The sequence below is a fragment of the Trichechus manatus genome, unplaced genomic scaffold, assembly GCF_000243295.1.
Source record: "Trichechus manatus latirostris isolate Lorelei unplaced genomic scaffold, TriManLat1.0 scaffold00400, whole genome shotgun sequence".
Classification (NCBI taxonomy): Eukaryota; Metazoa; Chordata; class Mammalia; order Sirenia; family Trichechidae; genus Trichechus; species Trichechus manatus.
In genome coordinates, this window is record NW_004444336.1 from 337,361 (window position 1) to 351,544 (window position 14,184).

Genomic DNA, 14,184 nt, shown 5'->3' on the forward strand with positions numbered 1-14,184 from the left:
ACTGATGCCACGAGATTGTCAAGAAACCATGGAAGAGACTCTGAAAGAGACTAGGATTTTTCCCAGAGCTGACAGAGAGGCTTCTCCCAGAGCCTGGGAACTAAATTCGGACTTGTAGCCTGTGAAACTGTGAAAAGATAAATTCCTGTTTGTGAAAGTCTTCCCCTGTGGTAGTCCTGATATAGGAGCGCTAAGAAAATAAGACAAGGCATAGTATCCAGCTGGAGCCCTCTGGTGCAGCGGTTAAGAGCTTGGGTGCTAACCGAAAGGTCAACAGTTGGAATACAACAGCCACTACTTGGAAACCCTGCGGGTGAGCTCTACTCTGTCGGTAAATGGATGCTGTGAGTCGGAATCGATTCCACGGCAACTTGGATACTATCCAGTTGGAAAGAGCCGATTTCAGAATTAGTCTCTTTCAAGTCAGATAATTTTATTTGAATGCAATGACTTGATAGTATTGCCTGATGCCCTTTGTTCTGAGCATCTTTTCTGTGTGCTAGCTGTTTGTTACAAAGAGAACACTGTTTCAACCCATTCCATAACTGCTTTTTCCAAGTCCTGCCAGAGTCGTTTACTGAATAACGATAGTAATAAAAGTAGGCAACCCATCCTAGGCAGGCATTGGTGGTTCAGTGGTAGAATTCTCGCCTCCCACGCGGGAGACCCGGGTTCGATTCCCGGCCAATGCAAAGCTTTTTCTTCCCCCCACCCCCTCCTTCATGTACCCAAAACTGTTACACTTCCTGCTCTGCTGGATTATCCACTGCACAGGCCACACAGATCATTTTGCCCTCCGGATGCAGGAGAGGAAAAGGAAGGAAAATGAGAACTATACACCTGGAGTTATTTCTGGAGGAGAAGACAGTAAGGAGTCGATCTGAACTGGGACTTTGGGTCGATCTGAGCTGGCATGTGCGGTGATCCTGTAGGGGTTAGTACTCAGCATGCAGCGCAGCAACTGCGATGTGAGACCGGGTCTTTGCAATGACAAAGTGAGGTGGGTGGATCGCTGCCGTTTTGTATACTTGAAATCCAAACCATTGTTACTTTTATGTTTTCTCCTCCGACATCCCTGGAATCTAAAGTGTCATCTGGTCGTTGATTCAAGTCCTGGAACTTGAACTGACCACTTGGGCACGTCTCTCTATGGAGTGGAGAACAAGAAATGAAGTTTCTGAAAGGAGAGAAGCTGTGGGATGGGAGATATCCCAGTGGGGGAGGCATCTGGTGCCCAAAGAAGAGGGAGGCTGCTGCGGAGGAATTCTCAAGAAGAGGTGAGCTGAGCAGAGGTGCCTTAGACCTTCCTTCCTTCCTCCGGATGCTCTGCTGGTCTTGGTAAAATTAGGGACAAAAATAAGCCATAAGTGGAGAGCAAGATGTACAAGAAAATCTCTTTACTCACTCCTGTTTGTTTTACCCTCCCCCAGGTAAATTTCAGGTCAGGGGATCATTTTTAAGCAGCTTTGGGAAGACGCCATGGCAGCCCTTGGCTCTGGAGGTTTGGGGGAGGAGACTCTGGAAAAGGAATACCTGGGGGCATGTGGTTTGTCCACACGGTTTTCATCAACTTTTCTTCAGCAAAGGCTTGTGTGGTTCCCAGATACCATATCACAGCTACCACTTTGTTGGTTTCAGTGCACCTGATTCTTTCTTGAAGGGGCAAGAAATGATTGACGTAGGCCACTGGGATGAGATGCAAGCACAGCACTTAAAATGCTTTTCTCCATCTTGTCCTCTGTCTGCTACCTCTGCACATGACCTTCCACACATCAGTTCAAAATACCCCACGGTCTCTCTGTTGTTGTTGTTGTTGGGTGCTGTGGAGTCGATTTCGACTCATGGCAACCCCATGTGACAGAGTAGAACTGCCCGTAGGGTTTCTACGCTGTAATCTTTATGGAAGGAGCCCTGCTTGCATAGTGGTTAAGTGCTTGCCTGTTAACCAAAAGGTCAGCAGTTGGAACCCTCCAGCTGCACGGTGGAAGGAAGATGTGGCCTTGGAAATGCTATGGGGCAGTTCTACCCTGTCCTATAAGGGCTTTATGAGTTGTGATGATGTCGTCGGTAATGGTTTAGTTTTCCTTTAAACTTTAAGGGAACAGATCGCCAGATCTTTCTTCTGTGGAGTTGCTGGGTAGGTTGGAACTGCTGAGTGCTTAACTGTTGCACCACCAGGGCTGCTTTGCAGTCTCTCTAAAGGCTTACTATTCTTCATACTTCCTGGGTGTCATGTTTCCCTCTTGATCCTGTAATTCCTTCAAGACTGATTTTTTAGAGAGCCAATCAGTATCCCAGACTAGTTCAACATCCTAAATTATTGGAATTTCCCAAACTGGAATAAATATCACATAATGCTGGGTTTCATTTTAATTTTTTCCCAGACACTTCCCACATGGTATCTCCACCCTTCTGCACACATCTCCTCTGACTGCTCTCTAGACCAGCTGGGTGCCTGTCATCCTTGGGCTTCCCTTCCCTCCTCTGTGGTATTGGAGCTCCTGTTTCCTAGATTCCGTGTCTTCCGCTTTCTTGCTTTTCACTCTCATTTTACTAAAAGCAAATGTCTCTAATATACCATCACATGTGTTTGACCATTCAGTTGCATATACAATTCTAACATAAAAGTAGTTTTCTTTGATTTATTTTGTAGTGTTAATAATGTTATTAAAAACTTTAAGGACGTTCTGACACCTTATTTTTGTATGGTGTCTTTTTTTTCTTTTTTCCTAGAAGAGCTTAGGGTCTTTACTTCATTCCTGGTGTTCTGACATTCCAGAGTACTGTCCTTCAATTTTCCTTCTTGGGCTGGGCCCTCCACTGAGCTTTTCAAAAAGGGACTGTAAGCCTGTAAGTCTTATAACGATTATTGGATAATTACCTCTACTTTGTTTTCTCAGCAGATAAGAGAACTGGTTTCCAATGTGCCTTCTTCACAGGAAAGCATTTTGTGTGTGTGTGTGAGTGAGTGATTCATTTACCGTTCTATGGAAAGTGTTACTGTACAGTAAATTACAGAACATACAAAGACACACCCAAAACCCTGAGTAGATAGGAGATCCTGTTAGAGAAGCTCATGTACATCCCACCCTATCTCTCTGATTTTCCAGTGGTTCCAAGAATGCTAACGAATGCCTTCTAAAAGAAAGAAATGTGTTATACTACATTTTTTTCATACTGTATTTTTTAGAAAAGTTTTCAGGATGATGTTTTTTCCTCTCACACTTATGAGTCTTTGGAACTTGCTGGAATCAGTAGACTTATTTAGACAGAAGAGAGTGGAGTGTGTTCCTACCTCTCAGGAGATGTTTGTTCCTCAAAAAGTTAAACATAGACCTACCATATGACTCAGCAATTCCACTCCTAGGTATGTACCCAAGAAACTTAAAAGTAGCAATGCACAAACAGACACATGTATACCAATGTTCATTGCAGCACTTTTCACAATAGCCAAAAGGTGGAAACAACCTATATGTCTATCAAAGGATGAATGCATAAACAAAATGTGGTATATACATATAATGAAATACTACTCAGCCAAAAGAGAAAGGAAGTCCTGATACATGCTACAACATGAGTGAACCTTGAAAACATTATGCTGAGTGGAATAAGTCGATCACAAAAGGACAAATATTGTATGCTCTCACTTACATGAAATAACAAGAATAGGCAAATATGTAGAGACTAAAGTTTATCAGTAGTTAGCAAGGGGCTGAGGGAAGGGGCAAAGGGGAGTCATTATTTAGGAAGCAATGAGTTTCAGTTCATGATGATGAGAGACTTAGCAAGGATTATGGGTGATGGTTGCACATAATAATCAATGTAATTGAGATCGGTAAATTGTATACCTGAAAAATGTGGAATTGGCAAATGTTATGTTTTGTATATTTTTACAACAATAAAGAAAAGACGTTGAGGATTTTGTCTTGAGTTTTGGAGGCACCATCTGTCAGTGCACATTGTGCTAATGGAATCGATGGCATCACTGCCTTTCCTGCCTGAAAATTAGCCTTTTTAAAATGGACAAATTAGACTTTAAAATTGACATCATTCTATGAGCAGGAAAACAATGGAGGATTCTTCTGGCTCCTGGAGCTTCTGCATATTAATAGAATTATCAAAAGACAAAATACTTCCCTGTAAAAATGGCACTGGGGTGGTATCTGACCTCTTCTAACTTCACAAGGGGGAAGAAAAATCCAGATCAACAGCCCAAGGCTGATTCTTATGAGGCAGAGTTCAGATAGGTCTCCTCTCTCTGCCATCTTGACCAATTGTTACACCAACTGTCCTTCCCAAGGCACTCTCCACTTCTCTGCTGGGTTTGATAAATTCATTGCAATGGCCACATAGAACTCACAGACAGTATTCCTGATTTTAAGGTTTATTAGCGAAGGAATAGGTTACAATTCAGGTTCAGGATCGCTCAGGATACATTTCTTCCATAGGACAGCCTCCTCCCAGCTGTGCTTGCAGGCACGCCTCTCCCTGGCCCTCCACCTCTGCCCAAAGGCATTCAGCTTTCTCACTCTATGGGCCAGGAAGCCCACCGAGGTATCTCCTGCCAGTCTCTCCTGCCACCGCTTCTCTGCCACTGCTTCCCATCATCTTCATGGTTACAGCTTGCTGTCTGTTTCCTGGGTCCAGAAGCTTCTCAGTGCAGGGATCATAGGTCCAAAGGACAAGCTTTCTGTTCCTGGCTGTTCTTCCTAGGTGGTGGTGGGATCCTCTCTTTCCCACCTCTGAGTTTGCTCATTTGATGCCCAGATGAATGGCAAAACTGACCAATCCCTTTGGTGGGCCACAATTTCCCTATCGCACAGTCCTGCTCAATCACTTGAGTGGGAGTTACAAGACCATGCTAAAAAGGCCACACAAAAGCGATCCATTGCACCGCATTCCCCCAACAAATCAAGCCCTCCAGCATATATAACCCTTAAAATTTAGGTTGGTAGGACATGACACTTTGAGTCTCACTGATTCATTAGCATTTGAAAATCTTATCCCAGATATTAGCTTATATATACTACAAGTGGAAACCCTGGTGGCATAGTGGTTAAGAATTCAGCAGCTAATCGAAAGGTTGGCAGTTCGAATCTTGCAGGCGATAGTTGGAAACCCTATGGGGGCAGTTCTGCTCTGTCCTGTAGCGTAACTATGAGTCAGAATCCACTTGACGGCAACGGGTTTTGGGTTTTTTATCCAAACCACAGAAACCCAATTTTTCACTTTCCATTTAACTGGGTACCCAATTTTTTTTAAATGTGTATAGACTCATTTTTTAAAATTTTCATATAGTCCTATTTTTAGCTTAAAAAATCTCACCCACGATTTCTTTATGAGCATGTGTCAAAGGTTTATTTCAAGCTTATCCCAAGAGAGAAGTTTATATCTAAGCCAATTCAAATATTTCTGTCGTAATGGGGACATTGATCATCAATGTTAAACTGAACCCAAGAAGGGAATGTCTCATGCGATAGGTCCCTAGGGCTGTCGTAACAAAGTACAACAAACCTGGTGGCTTTAAAATCAGAAATTTATTCTCTCATTGTTGTGGAGGCTAGAAGTCCAAAATCAAGATGTAGACAGGGCCATGCTCTCTCTGAAGACTATGGGGAGGAATCCTTCTTTGACTCTTTTAGCTTCTGGTGTTCCCAGGCATTACTTGTCTGTGGTAGGATAATTACAATCTTTGCCTCTGCACATTGTCTCCTACCTGTGTGTCTGTGTGTCTGTGTGCCTGTCTCTTGTCCTTTGTTTATAAGAACGTCAGTCATACTGGAGTAGGACTCACTCTACTCCAGTATGACCTTGTGTTAATTAATTACACCTGTAAAGAGTCTATTTCCAAATAAGTTCACACTCACAGGTAGTGGGGCTTAGGATGTGAACATATCTTTTGGGGAGACACAAATCAACCGGTAACATTTGGGTAAAGACAATTAGAGTTCTTGGGAAAATGATTCAAGGTTATTTGGCTCCATCTAAAATTTTGATTTCCATTTCTCTAATGGCTAGTTGCTATGAGTTAGAATTGACTATATGGCAATGGGGTTTTACGGCTAGCGATGACAAGCATTTCCTCATGTGTCTGTTAGCCACCTGAATGTCTTCTCCATCCAAAATTGTTAATCAATTGGACAGAAGGAACTCTTAAACTCATTGAAGTTTCTAGGCATTTTATGAGAAATGTTGATGAATTTCCAGAAGAGGTAGCTGATCACATCAGATCACAAAAACTCTTTCTCAGCTCAAGATTGGGGAAAAAAATCATCTCTCAATACTATCTTTCATTTATTTCTAATATAAATATTTTAAATCTGTATTTAGTTTACTTATTATGCATTAATGTTCTATTGCAAATGACAACAAACCTAGTGATGTCACTGGGGGATGAGGAGGTGCGGACCGCACCACATGACGCTGTCTGAAGGGGTGACACCAAAATGACTGTTTACAAAGTTTTTTGTAGTGTTTCAGCAGAAATTTATTATTTTTAATAAAAATATCCCTGTAATTAGTTATAACAATGAAAACATTTTTCATAAGCCCGCTTCCATGTACTGTTATACTTACAAGGCTAAAGCTCTATGCTACTTTAATTCTTCAACCTTGTAAAGTGCTTTGATCAGAGATGTCGTTATTACCTAATTACAAGGATGTTTCAAATCATGTGGATTCATCTTGATACGCTATCAGTAAGCGCTGTTATTTTTGTTGCTGTGTTTTTAATAATGCTGATTTTGTCAAATTTTCTGGTTTTTTAGCTACAATGATGTGGAGATTAATATTGGGAAACTATATCAATAACTTTTTTGAGACTGAAATAGTAATTAAAGGAAAAGAAGGAGAAAAATAAAAAGGGGTTTCTTTCAGTTATTAATAATGTTGTAATTCTATGTAGAAAGATTTTACAAAACAATTTTGTTGTTACTGTACATATAATCTAAGAGATATTACATTTAAGAAATTTACAACTATATCACATATCATTCTATGATTAAAATTGATAATAAATATTACTAACTATTCTGTATGGTCTGGTACGGGAGGAGGTCACGGGTGTGGGGTGACACCATAAGTCCCGCAGTGGGTGACACCAACTCTGGTGACGCCACTGAACAAGCCCAATAAGAGAATCTGTCGGTTCTCAGGAAGAATTGGTGAAGACTTGGATATGGGCAAAAGAGATTCCTGGGTGTCCTTTCTGTGGAGCATGGGGCAATGTTAGTGCAGAGGTCAGCAAATCTTTTTTCTGTAATGGTCCAAATAGCAAATATTTTAGGCTTTGTGGGCCAAGAGGCAAAATCAAGGCTATTATGTAGGTATTCACACAGCAAGGAAGCAAATTTGCACAAATTTTTTTATTGACAGAATTCAAAATAAAGGATAATAATTAAGTACGACCCCTCGGGTGACGATATCCTTTGCATGAAGACCCAGGAACTGTCCTGCTTGCCCCGGCCCCCAGGAGCCGCCCTCCCTCCCTCCCCACACACCGTTTCCTCCCTGCTCCCTTCAAAAGAGGAGTTGGCACCCGAAAGGCCAAGGGGCTCTGCCGGCCAGTGGGTGCCTGCGAGGCCCGTCAGGCCCACACGTCTCGAAGCCATGTGGCTGGTCCCAGCCGAGGCACCTCAGACTTGACCTTAAGATGCGCCTTTGCTGCGCAGCCAGGCAGTGGGCGAGGTTGCCCCTGGAGGCGCCTTGGGTGAGAAGGAAGAGGAGGCCGAGCACGGAGACTCTTTACCTCCAACCTCAAAAAGACTCAGACGGATGCAGAAGCCAAGACGGCCTGGACTGAAAGGGCTTTCCAGCAGGGCCCCGGGGTAGGGGGCCGTGGGGGCCCTGAACTGAACTGCGTATCTTCCCTTAAAATTTGCTGCACCTGCAGTTTCTCCCCGTCTAGTTGATGCCAACTCCATCCTCCCATATCCAAAAATAACAAAACCAAATGGTTGCCGTGGACTATTCCGACCCATGGTGATAGTTCTTTCCGACACGGGTCTTTCTTTCTCATCCCACATCCAATTAGCCAGGAATTCATGTTTTCCTTGGCAGTCCCGTGCACACTTTCATCTACACAATCCCTTTTTCCCGGTCTCCAAACTTGGGCAAAGGATTCTCCTAATAAAGGTGTAGGGATCTACTGAACTCAGGAACCTGGGCCCATTCAGACCTCAGGTTTTGAGACCCTTAATCACAGGATCATACGGTTGGTCTAGAGTTACACCTTTTTTTTTTTTTTTTTTTTCCTCTCTATTCTCAAAATCCACCTCTTCTGGGCCTATTCTCCAGGGCAAAGGAGAGGGCTGGGTCCACTAGGCAAGGCTGCTCTTGCTCCTCCAGATTTTCTGCAGACTTCCTAAATCAGCAGAAATCCAATCTCCCTTTTCTGTAGAAAAAGATCTGCAAGTTTTTCCCAGCATTAGTCAGTGTCAGGTGTACAAGAGATCTCTCAGAGGATTACTCTCCGGCCGAAAGGCAGTTTCCTAGAACAATCCTCCCTGGAATCATACCTACGTATGAGCACCTCTTCTGTTTACTATCAGCTTTCCATTTCCATTTGTTACCTGTTGTGATGCACACTCTTTTCCACATGGTCATGCTGTCTAGCTCAGATGTACTTTTTAAATCATAGGGCTAGCAGCCTTGCTAACACTTCTCCTTGGACCCATCACCTGGAAATGTCATAGGATTTAACAGGTAAAGAATCGTAACCTCCAGTCTTGGAAACTGTCTTCCTGGAGCCAAGCAGGAAGCAAAACCACTACTTGTCCCTAAAGCACCTAGAAAGGTGGGACTGCCCTGATATTGCTACAGTGATACGTTCAACATGGAAGGGAACCCGGTCAATAGTTTAGCCCTTTTAGTGGCTTTAAGGCAAACTATTTGTAAATAAATAATTGTGGGGTTTTCCCCCCTCCTGTTTTCTAGTTCTGGGCCAGAACCTGGTCTGAGGGTACAAAGACGACAATACAATCTCTGTCTTCAGAAAGGTTACACTCTATTGATTGAGGCGTAAGTTGAAGAATGTGGTCTTGGCTCCCAAAATCATGTATTATACAAAAGTCCACATGGTTCTCTAATTCATGTGCTCTGGAATTACCAGAGTGGTTTTGGGAGAAGATTCCTGGTCTCCACTTCCCGTGAGGGCTTAGAATGTGCATTTTTTTAAATAATTGAGTTTTTTTTGTTGTTGTTGTTACTGAGAATATACACAGCAAAACATATACCAATACCAATACAGCTTCTACACGTACAATTTAGTGACACTGATTACTTTCTTTGAGTTCTGCAATCCTTCTTTGTGAGTTGTTCCTGGCCCGTTAACTCACCGCCCCCAATTTTCCTATCTAATCTTTCTAGTTGCTGTTGTCAGTTTGGTTCCATATAGATAGATCTTAAAAGAGCATAATGCTCAAGGCAGACATTCTTTCCTAGTTAAGCTAAACTATTGTTTGGTTTCAAGAAGACTTCAGGGGCTATTTTTATTGAAGGTTTAAAGATTATCTCAGGGCAATAGTTTCAGGGATTTATCCAGCCTTCGTGGTTCCAGAAAATCTGATTCCATGAGAATTTGAAATTCCGTTTTGCATTTTCCCCATTTTGATCAGGATTCTTGTATAGAATCTTTGATCAAAATGTATAGTATGGTAGCTAGGCACAATCCATTTCTTCTGGTCTCAATGCAAAGGACGCAGTTGTTCATGGAGGCAATTAGGCACACATTCCATTTCCTCCTCCCATTCCTGACTGTCCTTCTTCCTTTGTTGCTGCAGGCAAATAAAGACCAATTGTTTTGCCTGGAATCTTCATTTTTTACCAAGCTATCTAGGCGATTCCGATGCATTAGACAGCAGATGACAGTTTGAAAAACAGTGCTTTACTGAACCGAATCATATGTGACTAAATAGTTTTTTTGAATTAAACTGAGAAGCTTTTATTGAAAATTGCACGATAGACTATAGTATTGTTTGAGGAAAATTAACCATGTTTTTGCCTTCTAGAAATAAAGCAAAAACCAGAAAAAAACAAACACTTTGCGTTCGAGTCAATTCTGACTAATAACGACCCTATAGGACAGAGCAGAATGGCCCCCTAGGGTTTCCAAGGAGCTGCTAACTTCTAAATCAATTCCCACTTCTCTGACACCAAATATTTATTGATCAACCCAGATCAGCCTACTATCAATTCAATTCTGTTCCACTTTTGTTTTGACACTACGTGCAGATGCAGCATCTTCCTCTGACCCTAACCACCTGGAGCTAGAGCAGACCTCACAAGTAAAGGGCACAGTCCTCCAGACCGCCAAGTCTGCCCAAGACCTCAGATGCCAGCTGAAATCTCGGGAGTCCTCATGATGCACTCGCTTCTGACCTGCTGGCTACAAATTCAGTAGTTCCCTCTACTCCTTCAGGATAGCAGCCATAAGCTCAGAGGTCCTAAGGCCCCTCACTTCTGACCTGCTGGCTCTCACTTCTTCCTTTGGTTTGATAATTCACTGGAATGACTCACAGAACTCACAGAAAGTCCTATACGTATAATTTCAGTTTTACAGCAAAAAGGATACACATGAAGAGCATATTGGGCAAGGACTGGGAGGACTCTGCACCTGGAGAGTCCTTGCCCCAAAAAGGGATTCGTTACCATTCCATGTGCACAGATGTCTCTCACCAAACAGGAAAGTGTCCAGAGTCTTTATTGGAGCCTCATTAATTAGGCAAGTTTGAATGAATTTTTCCCCATTCCCCTCCAGGTTGGCTGATATCAGGAGGTGCTCTTTCTAGCCTGACCAGATCCCACCTGAGTCATGTTATTAGCGTAAACACTCAAGTGTGGTCTGGACACCTACAGAAAACAAAGACACCTCAATTACTCAGCAAATTCCAAGGATTTAGTGTTATCTCAAGGAGCCCTGGTGACACAGAGGTTAAGTGCTGGACTTGTAAACAAGAGCTCAGTGGTTTAACCCACCAGCCACTCCCAGGGAGAAAGATGTAGGAATCAGTGACCATAACGATTTACATCCTTGGAAGCCCTACTGTGCAGTTATACAATGTCCTATAGGGTTACTGTGAGTCAGAATCAACTTGACGGCAACGGGTTTAGATGTGTTTTTTTTTTTTTTTCAGATTAGAGTTATCTCCCAGAAACCAAGGACAAAGAGTAATTTCTTTGGATGAAGTTACGTCTTTACTGCACAGTACATTTCAAAAAACAAATAAAAAAACTGTGAAGTTTCTGGGTCATGATATATTGAGAACTTGGAACCTAATGGACGTGGTCAAGCTCTCAGAAAACAGACTGTGGCTGTGTTAGTGTCAGAGCCCTGTCTTGAAGCCTCAACAACATGTGGTCAATTTTGAATCACAGCAGATGAGGTTAGCCTGGTTTGTCTAAGTGCATCAATGTTAAACATGGTGAATTGTTTTATTGCAAATCTGACAAATATATCCTTGTTGTAAGAAAAATTTATCAAAAACTAAGTGTATAAAGAAGAAAATGAAAGTTCTCCTGCCTCCTGAACCCACTCCCCAGATAAAGCCCTGCTGACACCCCTCTGTATATTACACACAGGAAGCTGTGGTGGCTTTGGAGTGCAATAGGTGCTGTTTGGCCAAGGGACCCAGGAAGTCCCAAGTCCTGCCCTGACAATCGTCTGCCCTCCCTGGGCAATGAGAAGTGGGTGAGGGCAAAGAAAAGGAAAATAACGCTATTGTTTGCAGAAATTGCACCTCAGGACAGGAACCTCCGTTAAATGAGGCCAAATATGCGGTTGATGACTGTAACAGAGGCTTAAAGAGCTGTGCCACTGCCCTAAACCCAAAGTGGATTTTACCTCATTTCCTGAGATGCGAACGAAATGATAGGAGTCAATAAAAGGACAGGGGCAGAGAGTCCACTCACACAGTTCAACCCTACTCAAGTTCTGTCTGATAGACAGCTGCTTTGAGATTAGTCCCTGGGAACTATGGATGCTAAATGTGTATTCACACACCTCCACTGAAATCCTCCTGAAAGGTTGGGATGAGTCAGAATCACTTGAGTGCAGTGGATTTGAGGTTTGGTATGGACATGCTTTTACACGGTATTCCGGAGGTTCCATGGTGTAATGGTGAGCACTCTGGACTCTGAATCCAGCGATCCGAGTTCAAGTCTCGGTGGGACCTTACTATTTAAGAGAAGTGGGTTTTGGTTTTTGTTTTTTTTTTTAAAAACTCCTTAAGTGGTGAATGAAACTTGTTACCCCTATTCCGCTTACCGCTCCTCGTCGTGATTTAGGAGCCAGAAAGGTTTCGAGCCCGGAGGGAAAAAGCAGCAGGGGAACCCCGGACTCCGCGCAGCGCGAGCTGCTCCAGATCCCCGCACCCCTCCTGCTCCCCGCGGCCTTTGCTTCCTGCGGCCCCGTCCCCTCGTCCTCTCATCTCCTCCTCAGGAACTGAGGTTCCAGAAACCCGCAGAAAATAGCTGAGGAAGGAGGAGAGACAGGAAAGAACCGAGAGGAGAACAGCAAAGAAAAAGGGAGAAAGCAGGGAATGGAAGGCAGAGGAACCGGGCGTTCACGGGAGCGGTTTCAGTTGCTGGGTTTGGACCACCGCAGCTCCTCACTCAGGAGAGCTCCCATCCCTTCCTGACCCACCGGAGAACCCGGTTCCACCGAGAGATCTCAAAGCTGCTTGCCTGGCATTGGTTCTTGCAAAGTTTCCTTTCACCGCGTGGAGGGGTGAGGTGGATTAAGTTGGTTGGCAGTGAGTGGATACCAAGTTAAGCGCCTTCCGGGCTCCCTTGGTGTTGACTAGCAGGTGGTGCACCCACCCACCCAAACGCACACCATTGTTCCCCTTGCAGGCCGGTCTGCAGGGCCTGGAGTGGAAAACTGGAAAATCAAAAGTGTGACAATGTTTCTTTAGAGACAAAGAGATAAATACCCAGATAATTGGTTATATGGGTTGAAAGCGGTTACCTCTGGAGAACAGGCAATGCAGAAAGGGATCAGGGGACTATTGTTTTCCATAAGAAAATTTTGGGCATATATAACTTTGATAAAAATATATACTAAGTAAAAAGAATTTCTTTGCTGTGTAGAATGTTTTTAAAGTTCATCGTTTCTATTTGGATTGAAATTTTGATGTCGTCGTATTAGCCCTCTTTAAAGAATCTGGAGTTTGTGTCACGTGTAGAAATCTCCCACTGTAAGATTATAAACATTTTACAGGGGGCGATTTTGAAGCAAACATCCAATCATTATTCCCCTTTTAATGAGCTGAAGAGATGGGCTAATAAACTCCCAGGTCCTCCCAGATGTAACAAATTCTATAGCTCGTGCTCTGAAGCATCAGCAACTGAGAGGACTGGACATGATTTCGTGCTAAACAGTCCTGAGACCAAGGAAATCCATTAAACTCTCTGCAGACCTCAGCTTCCTCATCAGTAACACGACAAACGTTGCCTTCAGTGATGGCTCAGATCTATCTGGGCAATCTTCCATGCTAGGGAGAAGAGAAGCTCTCAGCTCTTACTCATCAAGCTAGCTCAGTCCATAAGCCACACAACTTCTCGTTTTAAGGTCCTGCACATTGCCTAGCTTTCTTTGGATCTACCCTTGTTGGACCTCTTTGGTATCCAGAGGCTCCTGGGGTTGTACAGATAGATCCCTAAACGCTGTCTCTACGGAGGTCACAAGGAGGTGCCAGGTTCCTTCCCCTTGGAACTGTTATCAGTTCAAATGTTTTTTTCTGCCACTCCAGCCGCTCTGTTTGGAGGAGTCCAATTACATGGATATTAGGCCACTTAATATCTTCTCACAGGTCAGTAATGCTTTGTTCTTTTCATTTTTAGTTTTTTTCCTGAGTTTCATTTTGGATAATGTATGTTGCTATGTCTCCTATAGTGTCTAATGTGCTGTTAAAATCATCCAGTGTATTGTTCAACTCTGGAAGTTCTATGAGTCTTTTTTAAAAAAATCTATCATTTGTCTCCTCATCAAGCTCATGCTTTCCTCCATCTTCTTGGAATATTTAGAGTATGTTTATAATGGCTGTTTTGATATCTTGTCTACTGATTCTATCATCTAAGTTATTTCTGTGTCTGCTTCTGTTGAGTGATTTTTCATAATCTCCTGCACCAGGGCTCTGCTTCTTTGCATACCTAATAATTTTTATTGGATGCTAGACATTATGAATT

General features: G+C 43.0%; 2 non-coding genes across 2 annotated transcripts; both read left to right on the forward strand.

Moving 5' to 3' along the window:
• Positions 1-621: 621 nt before the first annotated feature.
• On the forward strand, positions 622-692 carry TRNAG-CCC (transfer RNA glycine (anticodon CCC)). Its single transcript has one exon. It is a non-coding gene; the product is annotated as a tRNA-Gly (tRNA).
• An 11,406-nt stretch (positions 693-12,098) lies between these two features.
• Positions 12,099-12,170, forward strand: TRNAQ-CUG (transfer RNA glutamine (anticodon CUG)). The gene has a single exon. It is a non-coding gene; the product is annotated as a tRNA-Gln (tRNA).
• The last annotated feature ends 2,014 nt before the right edge of the window (positions 12,171-14,184 follow it).